Here is a 27387-nt window from a genome sequence, read left to right on the forward strand (position 1 = left end):
GCAACGACTTATCTTGCTCTCGTGTTCCTGAACTTGATTCTTCTGAATTCTCCACTCTCTGGCTTCGGCTTTCCTGTCATTCTCTGACTAAATATATCTGTGCTGTTTACTTATCCCCTAATTCTACTGACTATCAAAAATTCTTCGACTATCTTACTTCTACGATGGAACACATTCTGTCCATTTCTCCTTTCTCTGAAATCTCCATTCTTGGAGATTTCAATGTTCACCACCACCTTTGGCTCTCCTCTCCTTTCACGGATCCACCTGGTGAACAAGCCTACATCTTTTCTATCCTTAATGACCTAGAGCAGCTTGTACAGCACCCTACCCGTATCCCTGACCGCCTAGGAGAGAGCTCCAACATACTTGACCTCTTCCTCACAACTAATCCTTCTGCTTACTCTGTTAATCTTTTCTCTCCGTTGGGCTCCTTCGATCACAACCTGATTACCTTAACCTGTCCTATCGCTCCAGTACGGCCTGCGGACCCTCCAGGGAAACGTCGTCTCTGGCATTTTGGAGCTGCGGACTGGGAGGCCCTCAGGCAGTACTTCTTTGATTTTCCCTGGAATGATTATTGCTTCCATGGCCGTGAGCCATCTGAGTGTGCCTTGCGCATTACGGAGGTTATTCTCTCGGGCATGGAAGCATACATTCCTTTCTCATATCCTTTGACTAACGCAAGAAAGCCTTGGTTTAATCACGCTTGTTCTAATGCTGTCCGCAACAAGGAGAGGGCCTACAAAAGGTACCGGAGCCAACCCACCCCTGAATCACATAATCTTTACGTTTCTGCCTGGAATCGTGCTAAGTCTGTTCTTCGCTCTACTAAAAATAATTTCATCCATACTAAATGCTCTCAACTCTCCAACTCGAATTCTTCTCGCTCCTTCTGGCACCTTGCCAAAAATCTTTCTAACAACTTTACCTCATCATCCTTCCCTCCTCTTTTCTACTCTGATGGTTCTGTAGCTATTTCTTCTACTGATAAAGCAGATCTCTTCGCACTGAACTTTCTCCTCCAATTCCACCTTAGACGATTCCGGTGCTGTTCCTCCATCACTTTCCCCTCTGACTTCCTCATGGCTGACATTAAAATTTCTTCAGTTGATGTATTTTCTGCCATTACTGGCCTCAGTACTAACAAGGCATATGGGCCTGATGGAGTCCCTCCTGTTGTTCTCAAAAACTGTGCTTCTGTGCTTACACCCTGCCTAGGCAAACTATTTCGCCTTTGTCTGTCAACTTGTACCTTTCCTTCTTGCTGGAAGTTTGCTCTCATTCAGCCAGTCCCAAAGAAGGGTGACCACTCCCAACCCTCCAACTATCGTCCAATTGCTTTAACGTCCTGTATTTCAAAAGTTTTCGAGTCAATTCTTAATTAAAAAATTTTAAGGCATCTTTCCTATCACAACCTTCTTTCCGATCATCAGTATGGGTTCCGTCAGGGACGCTCCACTGGCGATCTTCTCACCTACCTTTCAGACTCCTGGTCATCCTCCTTTCGGGACTTTGGCGAAAGCTTTGCCATTGCACTTGACATCTCAAAGGCTTTCGATCGAGTCTGGCATAAATCTTTAATTTCCAAACTGCCCTCCTACGGTTTCTATCCTTCTATCTGTGCCTTCATCGCTAGCTTCCTTTCTGGTCGTTCTACTGTATAGCCGCTGTCGTAGACGGCCATCTTTCTTCTCCTAGATCTATCAACAGTGGTGTTCCTCAGGGCTCTGTCCTATCACCAACTCTCTTCCTTTTATTCATCAATGATCTTCTAAGCTGTACATCTAACCCTATCCACTCATACGCTGATGACTCCACCCTTCATCTTTCCATTCGGTTCCCGCAACGCCCATCTCAACAGTTACTTCAAGAAACAAGGGATGAGGCTATGGCACACCTAATGTCTGACTTGGCTCATATCTCTGACTGGGGTAAAAATAATATGGTTGTCTTTAATGCATCTAAGACTCAGTTCTTACACCTATCAACCCGACAAAATCTTCCACAGGTATACCCACTAATGTTTAATAATATTCAGATTAATCCTGCATCATCCTTGAACATGCTTGGGGTTTCATTTACTCGGGACTTATCTTGGAAAGATCATATTATATCTCTTATAAAATCTGCTTCCAAGAGATTGGGTGTGCTAAGCCGACTCCGCTCTTTCTTTACCCCTGCACAATTGTTGACTCTATACAGAGGTTTTATCCGCCCCTGTGTGGAGTACAACTCTCATGTGTGGGGAGGCTCCCCACATACAGCTCTTCTCAATAGGGTGGAGTCAAAGGCTTTTCGTCTCATTAACTCTCCTCCTCTTACTGACTCCCTTCAACCTCTGTCTCTTCGCCGCACTGTTGCATCTTTATCTCTTTTCTATCGCTACTTTAATGGTCACTGCTCCTCTGAACTGTCTGCTTGCATTCCTCCACCTCTACTGACGGGCGCGTAGCACCCGTCTGGCAGCAAACTCTCATCCCTTTTCTGTCCAACTCTCTAATGCAAGAGTTAACCGTTACTCCCAGTCTTTCATTTATGCAACAGGTCAGCTCTGGAACTGTCTCCCTCTGTCTGTATTTCCTCCTGCCTATGATCTCCAGTCTTTCAAACGTAGTGTGTCCAGGCATCTCAAAATGATCGGATCTTGAATTTGGCTCTCTATTGTATTTTGTTTTTCTCTTGGAGGGAACTGTTACTGCGGGCTCATGGCCTTTGGTTCCTTCTTCCTCGCATTAAAAAAAAAAAAAAAAAAAAAAAAAAAACTCGGAGACATCCAAAATATGCAATGTTTTCTTACATTACATGACACAAATTATTTTGCATACAGTCTGTCTATTCACCCAGGCTGCTTCCCCCAAAGTAAGGGAGATGGCCGAGACAGGACGACACACTCCCACTTTACTCATCAACACAAACACATTCATTCACATCTTAGCCCCAAGGGAAGAAGGGAGAGATCCTCACCGCACCACACCACACGAGGGTCAACTGCGCTGTACAATCAGTGACATCCACAGCAGGGCCCGACAGCAGAGCTGGTTTATCCCTACCACATCATAATGAACCTATCCCCGTACCAGCACCTGACCTGATCGGCTGAACAGCATGCAAACTGAGATAAAATTACATAATTTAAAAAACAATCACATAAATATAATATTAGAGAGGAAATGAGCACAACATTTTATGCATAACTTTACAAAATACCTCCGCTTACAAATCGTATGCAAACTGGCAACTCTGACAGTAGAAAAATTCGATAATTTGGAAATTTTTCAGCACAGTGTAACTAGCAATCCAGCTTCTCAACAGTATTTCTATGGCTGCATCTGCTTGATTATATACATATATGTACAGATACATACATCTATATATTTGTGCATATGTGTCTCTCTCTGCATACTAATATATAGTATGTGTGTTACTGTATCTCATTGCTCATTCCAAAACTTGTAATGATAATTACTACGACAACTTTGTACCATGTATGCGTCATTGTATCTCTTTGTACATTATTGTGCTTGTACTGCTAATTACTCCTATACCTTTTATGCCATATATGTGTCATGTAACTCTCTGCTCTCAGCACCCTCTCCTGCTTTGCCTTCAGCGACAGTGTTCCCTAGAGTGCTGGGGCTTGTATTGAATGGTAAATAAAGAACCTAAATAAAAACAAAATAACAACAAAACGCTGTTTCGCGCTTGCTGTTTTCCTACGATCTTATTCAACTAGGCTACTAAGGTGATAAGGTTTTAAACTGGAGTAGTTAGATGCAGTCATAATAAATTGTTTCACTACTAGCGTCTCTCCTCAGGTACTGTTTATGTTTCCGTCGTATTGTTTTTTTTCTCTCCCATGACATCCCAGAAATAAAAGGAAAACAAGAAAGAGCACCTGAAGAGTTGAACACCCAAGGACACAAATTGGTCAATCGGCCGATAACTAGGCTTTGTCCTGTTGGACTTGACCTTCAACAGACTACTCTCAAAAGATAAACACTGTATTTCATTCTTGGCTAACCCTTCCACCAACTTTGGTTCAGATCATACCAAAACTGTATGAGATGACTTTGAAAAAAGTAACCTTGTTTAGCTTTTCCCTGCGACCTTGACCTTCGAGAGATTATCAAAATGAAATATATTGTCCTTGTTTTATTATGACCCTCCACAAAGTGCAGTCTACATCAGAAAAAAATGCTTAGATGATCTTGGCATGTGACCTTGACCCACGATCGTTTGTTGTAAGTACCATTTGGTCGCCCTTTCGAACTGAGGTTCTCAACCTTTTTCCCACCAAGTACCCCCGAGTTATCAAACCAGCGACCTGTGCCTTCGTTGATCTGACACTGAATAAGAATGGTGGTTTAATAAGACTAATTAAGTAAACAATGATATTACAATGGATGTTATCAAATGGTTGATATAGTAATGACTTTATTAAGCAGTGAATATTACTCCCATAGTCAATGTATAATGATACTACATAGGGTTTAAACCATAGTTACATTATGTAGAAAATACACATTAGCCCTGATTCAGTGCAGAATGGTAGCCTACTATACTGGCTGCTGTAAGAATATGGAAATCATGATTACTTCATTTGGTAAGTATACATCATGTTTTAAATATGACAGTTTAAACTATAGTTACATTATGAAGAAAATACACATTAGCACTGATTCAGTACAGAATGGTACTATACCGGCTGCTGTAGGAATATGGAAATCATGATTACTTCATTGGTAAGTAAACATCGTGTTTTAAATATGACAGTCAGCATCAAACTTCAGTGTGAAGGCTGTATCTGTTTTGTGGAAATAATTAAGTTTTTAAATTGGAGGAGCAGTATTAAACACATATTCGAAGGTCATGCTCCACATTAAGCCATGATCGGTGTTTGATTTTCAGAAGCCTTGAAAATCCTTACTCACATAGGTAAATACTGTACTAGGTAACATCAGCTAAAACCGTACTGCAACAACATCAGGAACAGCAGGGTAAAGCTCACTCATTTTGAACCAGAACTTGGTCAGGGAATGCGTTTCGAATGCATCTTTTGCGACAGAGTCGTTCACCAACTCTAGAAATTCTTCTTGCATGTTATCTAGGACAAGGTGCACAATTAATCCATTTTGATTCCAACTCGATCAGTTAGGGGAAATGAAACTGGAACCCCATCCGCAGGGAAAAAGATGCTATTCCCCACGGTGCACAGTCTAGTGTTCCAGTGCCTCATTATGGTGTTCAGACATGCCATTTTCGTCTTTGACCTTCCCTTCCTACAGCTACAGCTTCATGTTAAATGATATGAGTATGTCCTTGAAATTAATCACTGGTAAAACGGCCTTAGAAGGAGAAGTTTAACGAGTTTTGACATAAGAATGTCCTTAAAGTAGTGCAACTTCTGAAGCCACTGGTTGTCTGACAAAATCTTGGTGAACTCAAGCAACTTTGATTAGGAAAGCTCCGTCTTCAGCGATTCTACTCCTGATACCAAATTCCCCTGTGACAAGCAGCGAACCTCGGTGTGAAAGAGTAACACTACTTCATCTGCTCCAGATTCCTGGCACAGTAGGTGGATGAGCCAAGTATTTAGGGCACATGGCTTGATGGTACCTACCGTGTGTACGACATCATCAGTCACTTATCTTAACTCTGGTGGGAAATTTTTAGATGTCAGTGCACACCAACGAGCATGCAGTGAAGATGCCTTGTTTCAGGATTCGCCTCATTCACTCTTCCTCAAAACCCGAACGGTGGCCAAACATTGCTGGTTTTCCGTTAGTTGTTCACGCACATGCATTATTCCAAAAAAGTCCTTCAACTTCTAAAAATTTGGAACTAAAAAAAAAAAAAAAATCACTTCACCTCTTGTAAACGAATCCGAAGCATTACAGAACAATAAATCCTCCAAGGAATGGCCACTGATGTATAGTAAAAACATCAGGAATTGGACACAACTAGATACATCAGTCGACTTATCAATCTGGACTGCAACTTCGTTTAAAGATGCTCATTTTGTTTCAGCAATCACTTCCTGTTTAATATCTTCGAACGTATGTAATATTCCTCCATGAACAGTATCATTTGAGAGTAGTACTGATGTAATCTATGAGGAGTAGACTGTAGCACCAGTCGAGCAGGGCAGTACTCCCAAGGTGGATGGAAAGCTGATGATCGAGAGAGCTGGAGCTCCCATTTCATCAGCCCTCGGGACTAGTTCCTGGCCATCCCCCTTTGCTGAACTTTTTCAGTGTCTCAGTAACACAGAGAGTAGGCCAGCATGCTCTCCAATACAAGTTTCTTTAACTAGAAACACCAGACTACATGCAAAGTACACTCTACACTTCCTTTTCCAAATTTAAAAACAAATCATGGCTTCTTCACAACACATACCCTCGGAGTCCCCAGAGAGGGACCATAAATGCCCCACCCTCCTTCTGCCCCTCTCCCGGTGATGACTCGAGCTGCCTGGCACCATTGTCTGACTCACTTCTTCATTTCCGAACACTCGCGGCCATTCCTCTAACTTTTCCTCTGTTGAGCACCACCTCTCCTCCTCTAAACCTCACCTTTTTTCCTAACTGAGATTCAGCTGTCTGTGGCAACTGACAGCAAACCCCTTTCTGTATCCTTGTACTTTCTCTATACTCATTTCAAAGCCAAAGGTGGCTGTTGTGTATACATACGCAACGACTTATCTTGCTCTCGTGTTCCTGAACTCCTTTCTTTTGAATTCTCTACACTCTGACTTCGGTTTCCCTGTCATTCTCTGACTAAATATATCTGCACTGTTTACTTATCCCCTAATTCTACTATCAAAAATTCTTCGTCTACCTTAGTTCTACGATGGAACACATTCTATCCATTTCTCCTTTCTCTGAAATCTCCATTCTAGGAGATTTCAATGTTTACCACCACCTTTGAGTCCCCTCTCCTTTCACTGATCCACCTGGTGAACAACCCTACATCTTTTTTATCCTTAATGACCTAGAGCAGCTTGTACAGCACCATACCCGTATCCCTGACCGTCTTGGAGTGAGTTCCAACATACTTGACCTCTTCCTAACAACTAATCCTTTTGCTTACACTGTTAATCTTTTCTCTCCATTGGGCTCCTCCGATCACAACCCTATTACCTTAACCTGTCCTATCGCTCTAGTACAGCCTGTGGATCCTCCAAAGTAACGTCATCTGTGGCATTTTGGAGCTGCAGATAGGGAGGCCCTCAGGCAATACTTCTTTGATTTTCCCTGGAATGATTACTGCTTCCATGGTCAGGAGCCATCTGAATGTGTCTTGCACATTACGGAGGTTATTCTCTCGGGCAAGGAAGCATACATTCCTTTCTCATATTCTTTGACTAATGCAAGAAAGCCTTGGTTTAATCACACTTGTTCTAATGCTGTCTACAACAAGAAGAGGTCCTATAAAAGGTACCGGAGCCAACCCACTACTGAATCACATTTTTTTTATGTTTCTGCTTGGAATCCTGCTAAGTCTGTTCTTCTTTGTGATAATAATAATTTCATCTGTACTAAATGCTCTCAACTCTCCAACTCGAATTCTTCCCGCTCCTTCTGGCACCTTGCCAAAAACCTTTCTAACAACTTTACCTCATCATCCTTCCCTCCTCTTTTCTACTCTGATGGATCTGTAGCTATTTCTTCTACTGATAAAGCAGGTCTCTTGGCTCAGACTTTCTCCTCCAATTCCATCTTAGATGTTTCGGTGCTGTTCCTCCATCACTTCCCCCCCCCCCCCGACTTCCTCATGGCTAACATTAAAATTTCTTCAGCTGATGTTTTTCTGCCATCACTGACCTCAATACTAATAAGGCAAATGGGACTGATGGAGTCCCTCTTGTTGTCCTCAAGAACTGTGCTTACACACTGCCTAGGCAAACTCTTTCGCCTTTGCCTATCAACTTGTACCTTTCTTTCATGCCGGAAGTTTGCTCTCATTCAGCCAGTCCCAAAGAAGGGTGACCATTCCCAACCCTCTAACTATCGTCCATTTACTTTAACATCCTGTATCTCAAAAGCTTTTTAGTCAATTCTTAACAGAAAAATTTTAAAGCATCTTTCCTATCACAAACTTCTTTCTGATCATCGGTATGGGTTCCGTCAGGGGTGCTCTACTGGCGATCTTCTCACCTACCTTTCAAACTCCTGGTCATACTCCTTTCGGGACTTTGGCAAAAGCTTTGCCTTTGCGCTTGACATCTCAAAGGCTTTCGATCGAGTCTGGCATAAATCTTTAATTTCCAAACTGCCCTCTTACGGTTTCTATCCTTCTATCTGTGCCTTCATCTCTAGCTTCCTATCTGGTCGTTCTACACGTATAGCTGCTGTTGTAGACGGCCATCGTTCTTCTCCTAGATCTATCAATAATGGTGTTCCTCAGGGCTCTGTCATATCACCAACTTTCTTCCTTTAATTCATCAGTGACCTTCTAAGCTCTACATCTAACCTTATCCACTCATACACTGATGACTCCACGTTTCACCTTTCCATTCGGTTCCTGCGACGTAAATCTCAGCAGTTACTTCAACAAACAAGGGATGAGGCTATGACGCCTAATATCTGACTTGGCTCGTATCTCTGACTGGGGTAAAAATAATCTTGTTTCTAATGAACCAAAGACTCAGTTCTTACACCTATCAACCCAACAAAATCTTCCACAGGTGTACCCACTAATGTTTAATGATATTCAGCTTAATCCTGCATCATCCTTGAACATGCTTGGAGTTTCATTCACAAGGGACTTATCTCGGAAGGATCACATTACATCTCTTGTAGAATTTGCCTCCAGGAGATTGGGTGTGCTAAGCCGACTCCAATCCTTCTTTACCCCTGCACAATTGTTGACTCTATACACAGGTTTTATCCGCCCCGTGTAGTGTACAAGTCTCACGTGTGGGGAGGTTCCCCACATACAGCTCTTCTCAGTAGGGTGGAGTCAAAGGCTTTTCGACTCCTTAACTGTCCTCCTCTTACTGCCTCCCTTCAACCCCTGTCTCTTTCCCGCACTGTTGCATCTTTATCTCTTTTCTATTGATGCTTTAATGGCCACTGCTCCTCTGAACTGTCTGCTTGCATTCCTCCACCTCTACGACGGGCGCGTAGCACCCGTCTAACTGCAAACTCTCACCCATTTTCCGTCCAACTCTCTAATGCAAGAGCTAAATGTTACTCCCAGTCCTTCATTTATGCAACAGGTCAACTCTGGAACTGTCTCCCTCTGTCTGTATTTCCTGCTAGCTATGATCTACAGTCTTTCAAACGCAGTGTGTCCAGGCGTCTCGAAATGATCGGATCTTGAATTTGGCTCTCTCTTGTATTTTGTTTTTCTCTTGGAAGGAAAAGTTATTGCGGGCTTGTAGCCTTTGGTTCCTTCTTCCTAGCATTAAAAAAAATATCTGTTCAGCATTACATTCAATAACACAACGGACTATATCCTTACAGCAAAAGGCGATTAACTTCTCTGCAATATTATGAGTTTCTTTTTCTTTTTGTGCAATTCTAATTGAAACCATGTAAGGTGCACATAACCCAGATTCATTTTTGTTAACTGAACTGTCCCGAACGGTGAAAGTGTGCTCGTTTCAGTCCCTCTTCCGTTTGCTTGAAGAAAGCAGCTTTCTTACTATTCAGCTTCGGATCGCAGACATGCGGATGCCGCTTGAGAAAGCTTGGTTTCATGCACTCCAGTGATAAAATTCTGTGGCATATAAGACACTGTGGAAATTAACAGTTCTTTGACGATAGTAGTGAATCTATACAGAATGTAGCTTTCATCATACTGACGTTTCTTCGCCGATGAGGCCATATAGGTATCTGAAATTGTAATTAAAAAAAATTTCATATAACCAAAGTCATATAATTGACACGCAGTTATAATAACCGTCATACAGTAGGACTCCACAATAAAAACACCACCAGTATCTCTCTCTCTCTCTCTCTCTCTCTCTCTCTCTCTCTCTCTCTCTCTCTCTCTCAGTAGATTTTAATATATTTCGTCAACCATCCAATCACTGGAAATCATCCTGTGAACCCCCTGGGAATTCGTCAACCCTTTGTTGAGAACCTCTGAATGATCCTCAACTATCCATTAGGTATGATCCAAACCAGAACAGAGCTTTTGGTTTTTGTGTTCACACACAGATGCACAGGTCGAACTTTGACTCTGGCCTGTGATCTTGGCCTTTGGATGATTTTTCTCAGAATTATTACGGTACTTTCGTTTTTATCTAACCATTAACCCCTCCACCAAGGTGGGCCGATATATCTAAACTGCTTAATTTGACCTTGCTGTGTAAGCTCGGCCTTGGCCATTTCTGTGGCCTTTACGTTTGATTAATTGTGCTCAGAAGCAAATCCATTTTTTTTCCTTAACTCTTCCACAAAGATTGATCTAAATTGGATTAAACAGTTTTGGTTGACCTTGTCCTGTAATTTTCACCGTTTTTATTCTTTTTTGTTATGTGTCCGACTCTGAGCATAGGCTTCACAGCCTGTTCCCAAGACCCAGTAGTCCTCCGTCATACCATACACCTCTACATGTCACCACTTCGGCACTAACACCCACCGTCCATATTGAATACATGCTAGGGTTGTCTTATACAGGACTGGTGTATTGCTATTAGCGGGGGTATTTTTACGACATGTCGGCGGTAGATCGGTAAAGTCTGCTACCATGAAATTCAAATCCATAAACTGTTCCCTGCCCCAGCGGGGATTTGAACTTGGGTCCGGTAAAACTGCAGGCCACCTCTGTACCGATCGAGCCACCACCTCCCCCATTCTTGCATCATTTCTGCATTGCTGTTAACCTTTCCACTAAATTTGATCTATCTCTCTATCTATAGCCCGACGCCCTAATCCCGCAAAGGATGGCCACAGACAAAACGCCTCCAAGTCGCTCTGTCACCCACCATTTGACTATCCTCCCCCTAACTCCCTCCTCCCTTCCTAATATACCTCTCAACTCCATCCCTCCATCTCATCCTCGGTCTTCCCCTCTCTCTCCCTCCCTCCACCTCACCTACATACACGCTCTTAGTCAATCTTTCATTCTTCATTCTCTCTACATGTCCAAACCTCAGTGAGTTTCTCCTAATCTTCTCAACAACATCCACTTCCACTCCACAACGTTCCTTCACTTCTTCATTCGTCAACCTGTCCCTCTATGTCACTTCACATGCTCCTCTCAAGTAACTCATTTCCACTGCTCTCACTCGTGACTTGTTCCCCTCTAGCAAGGTCCATGCCTCAGGATAGGGATCACAATACTAACATGCAGTGACTTCTTAACTTCCATACTCACCTCCCTATTTCTTATCACTGCTTTCAGTGAACCAACGACCTTCCTTCCCTGCTGTACCCTTTCAAGCACTTCATCCCCAAAGTTCCATCCTTACTCATCACATTACCCAAGTACTTGAATGCACTCACATTCTCCATATCCTCACCATCCAACCTCACTGTGCATTCTGTGACTTCATTCCTCTCAAACACCATAACTTTACTCTTGTTTACATTAACTTCCAGATTCCTCTTCCCACACAGTGTCCCAAATTCATTCACCAAACCTTGCAACTCCCATTCATCTTCAGTCAACAATACTGTTGTCACGAGTTGGCTCGTGACATCATTTGGTGGGAAACCGCGAACTCTAGTAGAATCCCAGTGTTTATCGTTCAATTAACCGCTCACCCTGTCGGGAGTGTTTTCAAAACAACTTTTCACTGACATAAGTGATCATCTTTGTGCAAGACATTGGCGCTTCTGCTGAGCGATTTGTTTTGGGCATGTTTCGCTCATTCTAGCCGTTAGTAATGCGGCCACAGCGCTCCCCTCTTTCCCACGATTTAGTCAGTCAAGGTTTGAGCACTGCGGAAGTAGGTTGTGTGTGGCAGTGTCCTTCCTACGATGCAGTTCCCACCGCCGCCGTATTCCCACATAGCTGTGATTGGCGAGAGGCTTAGCGTGTGCAGTGTCCTTCCTTAGTAACGACACCCAGTCATCTGCTTTGTCCACTTTTCTGACCAGTATTTTCTTTTCGTTTTCCTAGACTTTAAGAGTTTAGCTTCTGAGTGAGCGAGTGAGTGCGATCTCCTTACTTGAATTCACTTTGAAATGTAAGGTAAATTTATTCCTTTGTAATCAATAAATTTTACAGTTCTTTTTCTCGAGCTTAATGTAATGTAAACTCGTGTTTCATTTTTCCATACTAAGCTTATTTCTCTTATAGCTCCTAGCTTGCATAAACGCTTTGCTATTCATAACTGGAACTTAGGCCAGTCTTTTCGTATTAAGCTTAAAATCCGTTGTGCCATCTAGGAGTTAATGCATCAGCAAGAACCTGATATCATTAATAGTATTAGTTATTGATTGTTAAGGGTGAAGTCACTTTCTCCAGAGGCCAACAGTACTAATAAACAGCATTTGTGAGTAATTAGTCTCTGCTGTGTACTGTTGAGAAAGTTTATAAATTCTCGTTCTTAGAGAATTGGCGAAGCAAGCCACATAAAGTAATCATTGCTTGAATTTTTGCAAGACAGTTCATTGTCCTGTTCTCAATATATATTGAAAATTATCCTTTATTATTGTAACATTTTAAAAAAAAAACCGTGACAACTGTATCATCAGCAAACAGCAACGCCGGAATCTTCCACATCTCACCCTCATTCATTAGAGCCAGCCCCTTGCACCTCCTTTACAACCCCATCCATGTATATATTAAACGGCCATGGAGACATCACACAACCCTGTTTCAGTCCCACATTTAGATCAAAGAACTCACTCAGCTCACCATCCACTCGCACCGTAGCCCGAGCTCCTTCGTACATACTCTTCACAGCACTCAACAATTGCCCCTCCACTCCAAATGTTCTTAATACCTTCCACATACCTTGTCTATCTATTCTGTCATAAGCTTTCTCCAAGTCCATGAAGGCAGCATACACTTTCTTTCTCTTCTCTAGATACTTCTCCACGAAACATCTTAGAACAAATACCTGATCTACATACCCTTTTCCCTTCCTAAATCCCCTTTGCTCTTCAACTAGCTCCTCTGTTATATGCCTAACCCTAGCAATGAGTATTCTACCATATATTTTTCCAGTCACACTAAGAAGGCAAATACCCCTATGGTTACCACATACTTCTCTCTCCTCTTTTCCTTTGTATAAGGGAACAATTATACCTGATTTCCAGTCCTCCAGAACCCTTCCCTCTTCCCAAGCCAATCTACACAACTTCCATATCCACTCCATTACAATCTCACCCCCGTACTTCAGCATTTCACCACACACTTCATCAATTCCTAGGGCCTTTCCCATCTTCACCTTCTTCGTTGCTTCCACTACTTCCTCCCTACTGATCTCTTCCTCCTTCCTCTCATCTCTTCTCCCAGCCATTCCCCAACCACTTATACTCGCACTGCTCTCACTCTCTACATTCAACAAATCCTCAAAGTGCTCCTTCCATCTCCTCAGTTTCTCTCTCTTCTCCACCAACAATCTATTTTTCCTATCTTTCACTCCCCTACTATTTCCCCTTTCACACTGTCTTACTTTCTTTACCTACTTCCAAAACGATTTCTTACTCTCCCTCCATTTCACACTCAGATTCTTGCCAAACTCTTCATCCACTTTCTTCTAACTCTCCTTCACCAGTCTCTTCATCTCCCTTCTCCTGCTCATATATACCTCTCTCTTCTCTCTCTCATCTTCTCCCCTACCTCTACTCTCTAGCCATTCACTTTATTCCTTCTTCTTTTGTTCCACAGCTCGTTTCACCTCATCATTCCACCATTCTGTCCCTTGCACATCCCTGCATCTCCTCCTCACTCCACAAACCACCTCACACACTGCGCCTACTCCTTCCATGAATATCTTACATACGTCTTCCACCCCTTACACCCGCTCTAACTCATACCTTCCACATCTTTCTTCCACTATGCTCTTATACTCTGCCATTTTGTCACTACTTTGCAACTTCTCCATTCTTCTCACGGGAGCTGTTTCCTCCTGTCTTCCCCTTCTTCTCTTCATCCATTATCTTTGCATCCTTACCTCGGCCATCACTAAGTGATCGTCCGAGACTCCATTCCCCCACCCTCTCCACACTCTTGAATCCAACACTTGTCTTCTCATTCGCTCATCCACACACACGTTGTCTATCATTGTCTTTCGTTCAACAGGTTCACCATCCATCCTCCTCATGACCCTCCAAGCATACCTGTGGATCATCTTTTGCCGAAAGTAGGTGTTGTCTATTGCCAACCCCTCACCGGCACGGATGTCCACCAAAGTACTACCATTCCCATCTACTTTAGCTGGCACACCCCACTGACCAACCACCCCATCCACTCGTACGTTCCCAACTTTGCCATTCATGTCTGTAATCAAAAACACTCTCACACTCCTCTCAGATTTGTTCATACATTTTTTTTTGTTTTTTTATGTGTCCGACTCTGAGCATAGGCTTCACAGCCTGCTATCAAGGCCCAGCAGTCCTCCTACATACCATACACCTCTACATGTCACCACTTCGGCGCTAACACCCACCGTCCATATTGAATACATGCTAGGGCTGTCTCATACAGGACTGGTGTATTGGTATTAGCGGGGGTATTTTTACGACATGTCGGCGGGTCTTCTGGTAGATCAGTAAAGCCTGATTTAATGAAATTCAAAAATTTAAACTGTTCCCTGCCCCAGCCGGGATTCGAACCGGGGTCCGTTAGGACTGCACGCCACCTCTCTACCGATTGAGCCACCTTGCCCCAAACTCATCTATCACTCTTGCCACTCGGTCCTCTGTTGGCGCATATGCACATACAATCACCCAAGCTTATATACCTACTTTCATCCTTACTCATATAATCCTTGCACCCACTGTTCCATACTCTCTTACGTTCTCCTTCCACTTCTTGCTTATCATCAAACATACTCCCTCTCTTGCCCTCTCATTTTCATTAACTCCCACACATATTCCTAAACCGTATTCCCAATTTCTCACCCTTTCACCTTTCCATTTAGTTTCAATCACTCCACATACTGTACATCTACCCTTGCATCCTCAAGCACCTGAACTTTCTCTCTCGCTCTCTTTCATTTCATCATTCACTCCTCTCACATTCCGTGTCCCCACCCTCAGAGTGTCCTTTGTCCGTTCTTTAGTCATCAACGTATGGTCCGTCCTCGTCTGAGTCACTTTATTCGCTTGTTTAGTTAGTTCTTTTTACGGGGTGGGACAATAACCCACCACCAACCCTTTTAGTCACCTCATACGACAAGCAGAGATACTGGGGGAGAGTTCTTGAAACCCCCTACCCCCTTAGGGGTAGGGGGGTTTCAAGATCTAACTGGGTAAAAAAAAAATGTTAGGCAGACTTTGCTAGTTTAAGACTTTCGCCTGCCCATATGACCTTCACCCCTTAGCTATTGTTCTATAAAACAATAGGTTTATTAACTGCGTGACCCATACCTTTTACATCTGATAAAACCTGTTTGAACTATTGTGTTAACATAATCCTAGACTGATAGATAGATACAGTTCATTGACCACAGTTTACAACGGTTCAAATAAAGAAAACAATGTAAAACAACAAATATACAGCTTTTATCAATTCAAGATCATAATCTGTGGATCACAAAAGCAACACATATCAATGAACCATCGGCAGCAAATGGTAAAACTTAAACCAACAGACAATACAAGTACAGTGATTTTAATTTGTATATCTGAAGAATATCGTGAACGATCCTACACATTTTGTCATATAAGTATAGGCCAATAATAAACTCCTCTAACTTACAAAAGCCAAATAGTTGTCTAAGTGTGTGGCTACACTTGCCCAAAACATGTGTTTGACAAGATAAAACAAAGCACCAGGTTAGAGCTGTTGCAGTATCCAAGTCTGAACGTTGGTTGGAAACCTGAGCCTCGTTTCCTCATGTCGATCACATGCTTGGAGCAAGTGTGGCCGCACCTAATACTGTTTGAAACTGGACATTCCTCCACAACATGTCTCTCTGCCTGTATAAGCCCATAGACAAGCAGGCGCTCCTCTACTGGGAGACGACCACAACTCCATCCATTACATCACCCCATTTCCACGCACAGACTGTGCCCTGATACTCGAAAACGAGTAAACGTTAACCTGTGGATACAGTTAACAGCAAGGCCTAAAGAATACAAGAGGTTAAACTGTAGCCGGACGAAAACGCGTCTACCTTCGCGAATGAAGTCACGCGGCCAGCAGTGGTACTGGTTGGCTCAGTTCACTTAACCCTTCCGTGGCCGAATGCCCGGAATTTTCCGTGCACCCCAGGCCGACGCCGGGGCCATTTTTTCAAATATCGAGAATTGATTTTTTTCTTGCCATATTGAAGAGAAAGTTCAGATGCACCTAACAGTGCAAATCCTAGCTTCCTAGACGCATTTTGTGGCTTGCAATGAAGCGCGGAAGTTGCAGAAATATTGGCAACCGATATCGCCGCCCAGGGGCACTGCCGCAACGCAACTGGGCAGGTGTTGTTATTTTGTTTTTTACCTCCCAAAACAATACGAATGGTGCTGAAATGTTATGCATATATGAGATATGATTATATCGAATGATATCAGCACATAATCTCTTAGGAATGGCTGGAAAAAAAAATGTTATGAATACATTTTCACCTTTTTGATATAAAATATAATTATGGTAGTTTCAAGTTAATTTTTACGTTATCGTTGTGCCCATGCTTGGAAAAGGGAGCGAAAGAGTTGAATTTTCAGTCCTAAATGAGAAAACTGCACGTCCTCCAAGGCTAGACTCTTGCCACGGGATTATAAAGTGGAGGGTAAGTCCGATTAGCAATAAGGAAGTTGAGTCGCAACTTCCAGCTCCCACACCACAAGCATGGCTAAAAATAGAATCGTAATGCAGTTTCAGAACTAAGCATGAGTCTAATTATTACGAATACAGATACAAAGCAGAAATAAATACGTTTACAGACGGGGGAAAACGTATTTTTTCCGTCATAACATGTTCATATTTCTCTATCATTTTACGTTCATCTTTGTCATTTTACCATGTTATTTTCACAATATATATTGCTGTCTCGTAAACAGGGTGGTTGTGTGTGTTTTGCAAGGGAGGAAAAAGATTGTATTTTCTTTTCTGGGTCGAGATAATGGGTGTAACTATGAGTGTTTAGGCATGGCCACGAGCGAAAAAATCGTACATCCACTCGTCATGACAGCAGGTGGTGAACTGATGGATGATACAGATGATACGTGAGAGGGTGAAGTCAAGGACAGTCTCATGTCCCAGATTTTCGTTCACTTCCCGAAAGTTTTCACAGTTCTCTACAAGTTGTATTGCATCAAATGATCCAAACCATTACAGCAAACCTGAGCAAATAGGTATTGTATTGTATTGTATTGTATTTTGTTTTTCTCTTGGAGGGAACTGTTACTGCGGGCTCATGGCCTTTGGTTCCTTCTTCCTCGCATAAAAAAAAAAATATATATACCAAAACAAAAATTTATTTTTCTGTTATCATGTCTTTTTTTGTATGTGCCTGTATTACTTCATAATCGTAAACAGGTGGTTGTGTGTGTTTTGCAAAAGAGGACAAAGATATGTTCTGCCTGGGTCAAGATAATGGGTGTAGTTGTGTTTGTTAAGGCATGGCCAGGAGCAAAATAATCGAAAATCCACTTATCACAGCAGCAGGCTCTGAACTGCTGGATGGGGTGTATGGGAGTGTAGTGTAGGTCAGTGTGATGATGTTCAGAAAGTCCATTCACTTCCCAAAAATTTTTGCAGTGTTTTACAGGCCGCGCTCAAACGACGCCGGCAGCTATTTATCAGCTAAACTTCATTCCACGCCGGCGGCCACAGAGGGGTTAAGGTCACAGTGCAGTTCACAACTATTCAATGCCTACTAATAGTGCAGTATTCGGGTGTTATAAAGACTCTGGAAAGAAGGTTACGGGTGTAAGCTTCTTTAGATTACCAAGAAATGAAGAAGTTCTTCAAAATTGGAAACGTTTGGGTAAAAGAAATGACATCTTTAACCCAGACATAGCGCGAGTATTCAGCCGTCATTTTGAGCTAATAGCATTTAAAAGATCACTCAGATATGAACTGCTGGACATACCAATACCTCCAAGTCAAAGAAGACTAGAGGGTGATGCACTTCCAACACTGATTTTACCAAATTCTAAAGGCAAGAATGTGACTCACGACTAAAAAAAAAAGAAACACGAAGGGATATTTTTCAAAGATACTTTTCAGCAGTTGCCCATGAAAATATCAAATGGATGGACATATTCACTAAGTTTTTCTTGCAATAACTCTTCTATACAAATCTGCCTATCTATTTATCTTTCTATTTATCTATCTATCCCTCTGTCTAATACATTCTGAATTTATATTGCATATGGTTCGGAGGAGCACCTCAGTCACACCCTCTCTCTCTCTCTGTCTCTCTCTCATCATATATTGACATGTATACAATGTTATGTAGACATATATGTGGATAAGCAATATAAGAAATCATATATATAATGGAGGCTAATAAATATTCACTACATTTTTCTTGCAATAACTATTCCATACAAGCCTTTCTATCTATTTATCTATCTATCTATCTATCTAATGTATACTGATTATAAATAATGAGAGAGAGAGAGAGAGAGAGAGAGAGAGAGAGAGAGAGAGAGAGAGAGACTAACTGAACCCTGTATCTACAGGGTAAGTCAAAAGTAGCGCCCAGATTCTGGGAGGTCATGTTAATATTTGTCTTGCATTATTAATTTTCTTAGATAATTTTTTGTTTTTGTTTTGCAGGTTATTGCTAATTTCTGCCTTCTTGTACACTGTAATACAAATGACAAACAAACCATCAGCTGACAGCCGTAGAAACAGAAATCGGGCATTACTTTTGACTCACCCTGTATATGGGAGTGTCAAAGGACATTGGGGAATTGCATCAGAAGGAATGCCTCACTTACTCTGTCTGTCTCTCTCTCTCTCTGTAATTATGTACAGAGAGAGAGAGAGAGAGAGAGAGAGAGAGAGAGAGAGAATATACAACAAATTCAGTTTATAAGACAGAGAGTAAAATAGAGAAATACATACATACATACATACGTAGGCTTGTATAGAAAATTTATTACAAGAAATATACAAATTTTTATTTGTATATCCATATGTAGCAACATAATATTATATACATATCAATATATACTGAGAGAGAGAGAGAGAGAGAGAGAGAGAGAGAGAGAGAGAGAAATGGAGCTTTCAGTGAAGGCTTGGGAGTGTGTACACCACAGAAAATGGAGCAGACAGGAGAAGTAAGGGTAGGGGAGAGAGGGGATGAGGGACAGGTAGGCCGCATGACGTCTCGCCTCCTGCGCACGGTTCGACCTGGTTGTATTCTTTAGGCCTTGGTTATGCACCAGACACTTTGATTCATCAGACTGATTAATGGATGAATATATATTTTGCATTAAACTTTTTACACCAGGCATCTCATTATTCACAAGTTACGTATCGTCTTCCCACTGGGTGTATGAGAGTGCAAAACTTTTGAAATCGCAGACAACATGTAATTGGCGTCCAGACTGGAAGTGTGGAACGTGTTCGAGCGAGCAAGTGAGCAAGTCAGGCAGTGCTGAATATTGTCTCATGTGGCTCATCATCTTCCTCTGATTTCCTGACCTGAAAGTACTAACAAGTCCTTACAGTATTAGATTACACCAAAAATATTCCCTCACACTTCCTAAAACCAACTCTCAGTAATCGTTGGAAAATACTGCTGCACAACTCATGCAACCTTAGACAGTTACTTCTTGCGCAGCAGGCTGTTACGCTAATCTGCCTTGTATAAAAAATCGTTTTACATCAAAAAATATTCCCTGACACTTCCTAAAAAAAAAAAAAAAACTGTCTCAGCAATCGTCAGAAAATACTGCTGTGCTACTCATGCAACCTTAGACTGTTGCTTCTTGCGCAGCCGGCTGTTATGCTAATCTTCCTTAAAAAAAATCGTTTCCTCGATTTGCAGAAAAATTATTAGGAATTAAGGGTTGTCTATGAATTGAAAATATTTGGGGATTTTTATGCGATATCCAAATTGGTGTCTATCTTCAGGCCCGTAATTTTCAACAGAGTCTTTCGGGGGGCTAGACCAAATGTATATAACTCTCTTCTGCAGACCAAATGTATATAACTCTCTTCTACAGACTTAAAATTATATCGAAGCGCTTAAGTCTGCAGACCATCCGATATTTTTCAGTTTGTTTCTACCTAAAAGATGATGTTTAATGACGCTTGTATGTGATGGAAACGGTTGTTTATATAAAAGGCTTCACTTTCTGCCAGTCTGAACTTTCAACTCAAACTGTGACTTAGTTTAATAATTTGGCCATTTTACAGTTTTGCTACACTATGCTGCACCTTTACCAAGATTGTTCTTTCACGCCTGCAATAGGATTCAAGTTGAAATATACCGCCTGGCCTTTATTTTTTTGGAAATGATAAGACAATATCTACGTACTATTACTGTTTCGTTTATGATCAATTTGGATCAAATTTAGAAATATTCGATCAAACACATGTAGATTTGTTTAAATTTTCAAGAAAACTACTCAGTTTTTCTTCTTTTTTATTTTCAGGATCAGCCTTATAAGCCCTCAATCTTGGTTTTGACAAAATAATATACAGAAAACATTGAGGCCTTTAGCCCCTCAGAAAATACGGCCCTGATCTTTCTTGTAACTTCAAAATTGGGTGAGATATCCAGAAAAGTTCACTACTGTACTACAGAGTTTTCCTCCCGACTCCTGCCCCCATTTCTTGTTGATGTGATAAATCTTTTGCTCGGGTACATATGTCGGGGGTCCAAGCTGATTTGGTGTTCTAGCTCGCTTCGCCCTCTCGAACAATTACGGGGTCGTCAATGAGGTAAGATATTTAGGATGACATTTTAGAATTAAGTTAATGCTGCCTCAGTCTATTTACATCGGGTAATGTCAGGAATTCCAACTCGCCAAACCAAACATTGTTGACCTCCTCACTCCCAATAGCCTCTTTGGGATCCGGTTGTATAAGTTGATAAACAGGTTTATGGTCCCCTCCCACCCATGATTCACAGCCGTACAGGAGCGAGGACATCAATGCTGAGTAGAAAATTCGTCGTTTAACTATAAATGGTACGCCAATATTTTTGTTCATGAAAGACACAAATTTCAAAACGTGATATAACTATTTTCTGACATGCAGCTTCCCTGATTTTGACACTGATCCGTCGTTGGTGGAGGGAGATCCAAGGTACACATACGCAATACAGGGTTCAGTGACACGTCCGTCCTCCTGAATAGGCTCGGCGTTACCGCCTGTACTACTTATTACAAAAAACTTTCTTTTTGACTCTTTTATAACCATTCGATAATCTACACAAAATATCTGTAATATGCTCATCTTGATCATGCTGACACAAGTGGTATATAAAAAAAAAAAAAATGTATAATCCATGACGACCAAAATATGAAGCCACTCGAGGAAAGTTCCGGGAACTACACCTCACAACAGGTTCGAACCTCTGGGAATGAGACCTGCGGTAGTGAATCAGTATCCAGGCACATGCCTGTCTGGTAACTATGAGTCAGAGGGATGGATGGTCCGATGGAGGGAAGGAGGGAAGATGGGTCATTGGAGTTGCTGACGCCACAATCAATAGCCAGTCTTAATGCAAGAAATGGTGGATGTCCGTAGCAACATACGGTTGTTCACCAATCTTTCTTAAGCTTACGAAGGATCACCAACAACGCCGAATAGCTCTTCGAGGAAGAATTGTTGGTCTACGGGAAGCTAGACATTTCCTACGATCAATTGCCCGTAAGGTCGGCGTATCAACCCGAACCGTAAGCATGTGGATCAAGAGATGGGACAAGAGTGGCAATATAAATGACAGGAGTATGTACTGGTATATTGTAACTGGCATAGAAGATGTATGTGGCGCAAATATGATACGAATATTTTTGGAGTATATTTTATTACATACGATTATGTCTTACACGACTTGCGGGTTTCATTATTAATATGATTAATTAGTAACGCGCCCCCCGCAACCGAGTGACGACGCCCGAAGAGGATGCAAGTATCATAGAGACAGCCTAGGCTACCCGTTTAACAACGTTGTTGACATCCGTGACGACCTAGGAGTGCGTGTTTCAGCCAGGACAGTGAGAATCCGGCTGCATGAACGGGGCATCCACCACAGGATTCCGCCATGAAGCAGTTACTCACAGATGAACATCGGGTTGGCAGGCTTCACTTTGCTCGCCTCCGTGCAAAGAGAGGAGCTCTGTTCTGAGAAAGGGTGATATTTCCCTATGAAAAATCCTATGCATCAATGACTCACTGTCAAGTTCACTTGTGGAGACCGAGCAACACTACGTAATTCACATTGGCATTATGATGTGGTTTCTCCATGTCTAATTTATTATGTGTATCCTTTACAACATACGAGAAATAATTATGTATTACTCTTAAAAAAAAAATAAATAGATAACTTGAGATGCTAGTTATATAAAAGAGACTGATGAATCTACCCTGACAGCATCATGTGACAGATATATGAATTTTTTGCTCAAGACTTCCTGTGACTAGTAACTGAACGTATTAATAATCGTACTAATTACTGTCTCGTATAGTATCATGGGTATGAGTTTTATTTCTCTTCGGATTTTATAAATATCACATTTGAAGTTTAACTCACTGCATTATCATTTTGTAGTAATTATGCCCACAGAAATAGATAATGTATTTAATGATTATTATTATTAGGTATTAGCATAGAACATATCTGACAGAAATGATGTTGACAGATATGAGAGTCGTCATACTTACGAGGAGGCCCACAGTGGACACATCATGTGAAATGTGTGGGTGTATGTCTCGGCAGATGGGGTAGGGGACGTGAAAAGAATTGAAGGACGGTTCACGGCTGAAAAGCTTATAGATATATTAGAAAACTTCTTGCCATCTTTCCACGAGAGGAATATTCCATTTCCTCATGGATCCATTATTTCTGTGCACGATCTGTGCCCCATGCATACGGCCACAGTTGTACAGCAGTGTTTAGCTGCACATGAAAACATTCACCTGCTGCACTGGCTGAGTAAAGGGGTCGATATAAGCCCATAGTAAGTCATGTGTGGGCTCATACCGTCGAAATATGGGAACAAGGGAGGGAAAGGACCGCTGCAGAGTTGTTTGCTTTCACTAAGGCAGTCTGGAAATCACTTAAGATAAGGCCTCACCTACTAAGGACACTTGTAAACAGCATGCTCGACAGGGTGCGTGCAGTTATCCAGAAGGAGGGCGGATTAACTGGCTACTGAGGTGGGAGAAAGTAGGCATGCCGGACTCGTATAATTGATGTTATTTACCATACCATGTTATGGTAAATATAGAAGAATATATATTGTTATGTTCTAATGTTTAATAATAAATGTTTAGTGTCTTACATACTGTGATATTTAACATCCCTGGAATTTTCTACGGAAATGGAATAAGAAATGATGTCATTCATCGCCATACTGGTTGAGGAAGATAGATTTTATAATAACGCTCACTACTCGCAGATCTGTCAACCATAAAACACTGAGACCATGACGGAGTAATGTATAGATTCGTATGAATACAATCCACATAGTACACGGATGCTTAGCATGGATGCCCTTTCTTTGCTAATACAGTCTGGTGGTCGTCATACTGGATAAGTGTTTCATTGGGTGACATATCATAATGGGTAAGGCGTGAAACAATATGAAAGCAGGCTCACACTAAGCCCAAATACAAACACAAATGTAATTCTATGTTGTTACCTTATGAAGAACCATAACTATGCTCGTAACAGGCATCGCATTAATAATCTCATCAATTATACTTACTATACATATATATTTATTTGTTCCACACTGTATGAAGCCATTATGTTACTTTTGCTTAAGGCACACACCTCCACGAATCTGACCCAATCTCCTGACTTCCTCTTCTCGTCCCCCCTATCCAACCAGTCCCTCCTCCTCACTCACAGTTACCAGACAGGCGTGTATCTTTCTACTGATTGCTGCCACAGGTCTCAGTTTAGGAGGTTCTGCCCCGTGATACAGTGTAGTACCCGGAACTTTCCTCGACTGTACACATTGTTCTTTTACCATTCCAATGAGTTCATTTACGAAATTTGTAAATAAGAAGGACGATACGGGGGAGCCCTGTCTGACCCCAAGTATGGCTGTTGTTATAGATGCACCGATCACAGACTCGGTGACCCTGTACATGGCAACCACAACCAAAATCATCATCATACCACACCCTGTAGGTTTTAAAACAATAAACATTTTGCTCGTGGAACCAGATCTATGCTTTAGTAAAACCAACAAACGCTACAAACAGTTTTAGCATCTTATGTCGCGCCATATCGGTTAGCAGCCGCAGGGTAATGATGTGCTCTTTACATCCACATTAACTTTGTGCCCCGGCTTACTTACGAAATGAGCGGAACCGCTCGTTGAGTCTCTGGCAAATAATTATATCAAATAGTTTGGCTAGACAATTGATTACGTTAATACCTCTGTAACTGTTTGCGTCCGATCAGTTCCTTTTCTTAAAAACAGTGAAAACCCTTGCTTATGCCCACGATACAGGATATACCCCGAACATAAAAATTACATTAAACAGAGTGGTAGAGTTAAAGTCCATTGCATCGACTACATTGTCATCACACTGGGAGAGGGCCCATCTGGCAGGCAGGCTTTATCTTGTTTCATCTTCTTGATCTAACCTTCTACCTCTGTGGGCGAGATGAGGTCATCCAATACAGGCATAGATTCATTAGTATTGATATCTTCTGGTGGCGGAACAAAGTCAGCCAGATTTAAAGTACGTTTAAAATTAGATCTAAATTCCTCATCGCTCGGACAGTCCCTGCTGTCACGTATGGATGTATCATACTCACGCCTCCAACTAATTGCCTTCCATACCCTTGCATCATCTCTCTCTTCCAAAAGCCTCTGCCATATTCCTAAGCTCACACCACATTGATTTACCCTTTATTTGCAACTACTCCTGTCTGCACTTTTATACATGGTATCGGATACCACCTTGTCATTAATATTGTCACCTCTGTAACTGTTTGTGTCCGATCAGTTCCTTTTCTTAAAAACAGTGAAAACCCTTGCTTGTGCCCACGATACAGCATATACCCCGAACATAAAAATTACATTAAACAGAGTGGTAGAGTTAAAATCCATTGCATCGACTACATTGTCATCATTAATATTGTCACCAGTACCGCGAATATTTACTAGTGTAACGTTCTCAGCAAATACCAGCCTATCTATATTGGCAAATTTAATTGGTATTCAAATTAAGCCGCTCCTTGTTGCACTGCCACACAGCGGTGTGCGATCCCCCAGTGATGCTGCCCTAGCTAGTACGTAAACCAAATAAGTCTACTCCTGTGCAGGACACAGATAAGACGATAGGAGCATGATCAGATGGGACATCAGCACGCTGCATAACAGAAAAAAATTTCAGATACTGTACCGTGCATGGAGACACGACACATGTGTCCAGTTCGGACACTCATGTGTCCAGTTCGGACACTCATGTGTCGTGTTTACGGTGTCATGTTACCAATGAAATGTTTATCCACTGTCTTGAGGTTACTTACAACTATGAAATTTTTGTCCTCATGTATGGATGATAAAAACTCTGCATTATCGTTGGGCACCCTGACACACTCTACAATATCTGGATATAATGTCAGTAAATGGCAACTCATACAAGGCTGCTAACTCATGCACTGCCTTCCCGAAAGCTCGCATTCATGTCACCTATTACTATGTATCCGTTTCTCATGCGAGTAAATCTAATTTTTTCATGAATAGCAGCAAAAGCAGCTTGCAAGTAATACTGAGAGCCCCATTGAGGCATATAGGAAAACAGTACACCTTTAACATTAAGAAGCTGCAGGCAAATTTGGTCATCGATGCTGGTATCAACATCTGATTACCTATCTATTGCCAGTAGCCTTAATTCCGAAAGGGGTGGCCACAAACAAATCGCCTTCATGTCGCCCTGTCCCCCGACATTTCACTACCCAGCTCCCAGCTCACACACCCCTCTCTCATAACCTCTCCACTCCATCCCTCCATCTCATCCTTGGCCTCTCCCCCCTCCATCTCACTCACATACACTCTCCTCGTCAGTCTTTCACTCTTCATCCTCTTAACATGGCCAAACCACCTCAGTGTGTCAGTGTGTTTCTCCTAATGCTTCCTATCACATCCATATCCACACCACAATGTTCTTTCACTTCCTTATTTGTCAGCCTGTCCCTCCATATGACTCCACATGCTACTCTCAATTAACTCAGTTCCACTGCTCTCACTCTTGACTTCTGTCCCTCCAACAAGGTCCAAGCTTCACTTCCATGTGTTAGAGTTGGTATCACAATACTGTCAGGTAGTAACTTTATCACATCCATGATCACTTCCCTGTTTCTTATCTCTGCTTTCAAGGAACCAGCAACCTTTCTTCCCCACTGTACCCTTTCAAGCAATTCACCCTCCAAACTTCCATCCTTACTCATCACACTACCCAAGTACTTAAATGCACCCACATTTTCCATTTCCTACTCATCCAACCTCACTGTAGATTCACTGTCTTCACTTCACTCGAAGACCATAATTTTACTCTACCCTACATTCACCTTTAGATTCAGTTTCTTACACACTCTCCCAAACTCATCCACCAAGCCTTGCAGCTCCCCTTCGTCTTCACTTAACAACACAGTATCATATGCAAACAACAGTACATGAAGTTTGTAAACACTGTCCTCTCTCACTAGGTCCACTCGAACATCCACTGTCCTACCTTGTATCTCTTTTATATCCCCATCCATAAACAGATTGAACAACCATGGAGGCATGACACATACTTGTTTCAATCCAACCTTCAAATAGAAAATTTCACTCAGTTCGCTATCCACGTGCACTGCAGCCTTAGCATCCTCATACATACTCTTCACGGCCATCAACAACTTCCCATCTACTCCATACATTCTTAATACTTTTCATAATCCTTGTATATCCACCTGTTAGGACTCCATATTATAAATACAATTAATTATAGAAAACATGATAGATAGATAGATAGATAGATAGACAGAGCACCAGGCAACCCTGGGAACGGGATATTATCTTGTAAGTGTAACTGAGGAAATGTTGACAATACACTGGAAGCAGCAAGTCAGGGGATGATATAGGTAGTGTGTCAGCGAGATAGCAAAGAACAATGCCTAGTGAC

Source organism: Coenobita brevimanus, chromosome 84 (assembly GCF_032717465.1).
Source record: "Coenobita brevimanus isolate Jiangsu-jjx chromosome 84, ASM3271746v2, whole genome shotgun sequence".
NCBI classification, from domain to species: Eukaryota; Metazoa; Arthropoda; class Malacostraca; order Decapoda; family Coenobitidae; genus Coenobita; species Coenobita brevimanus.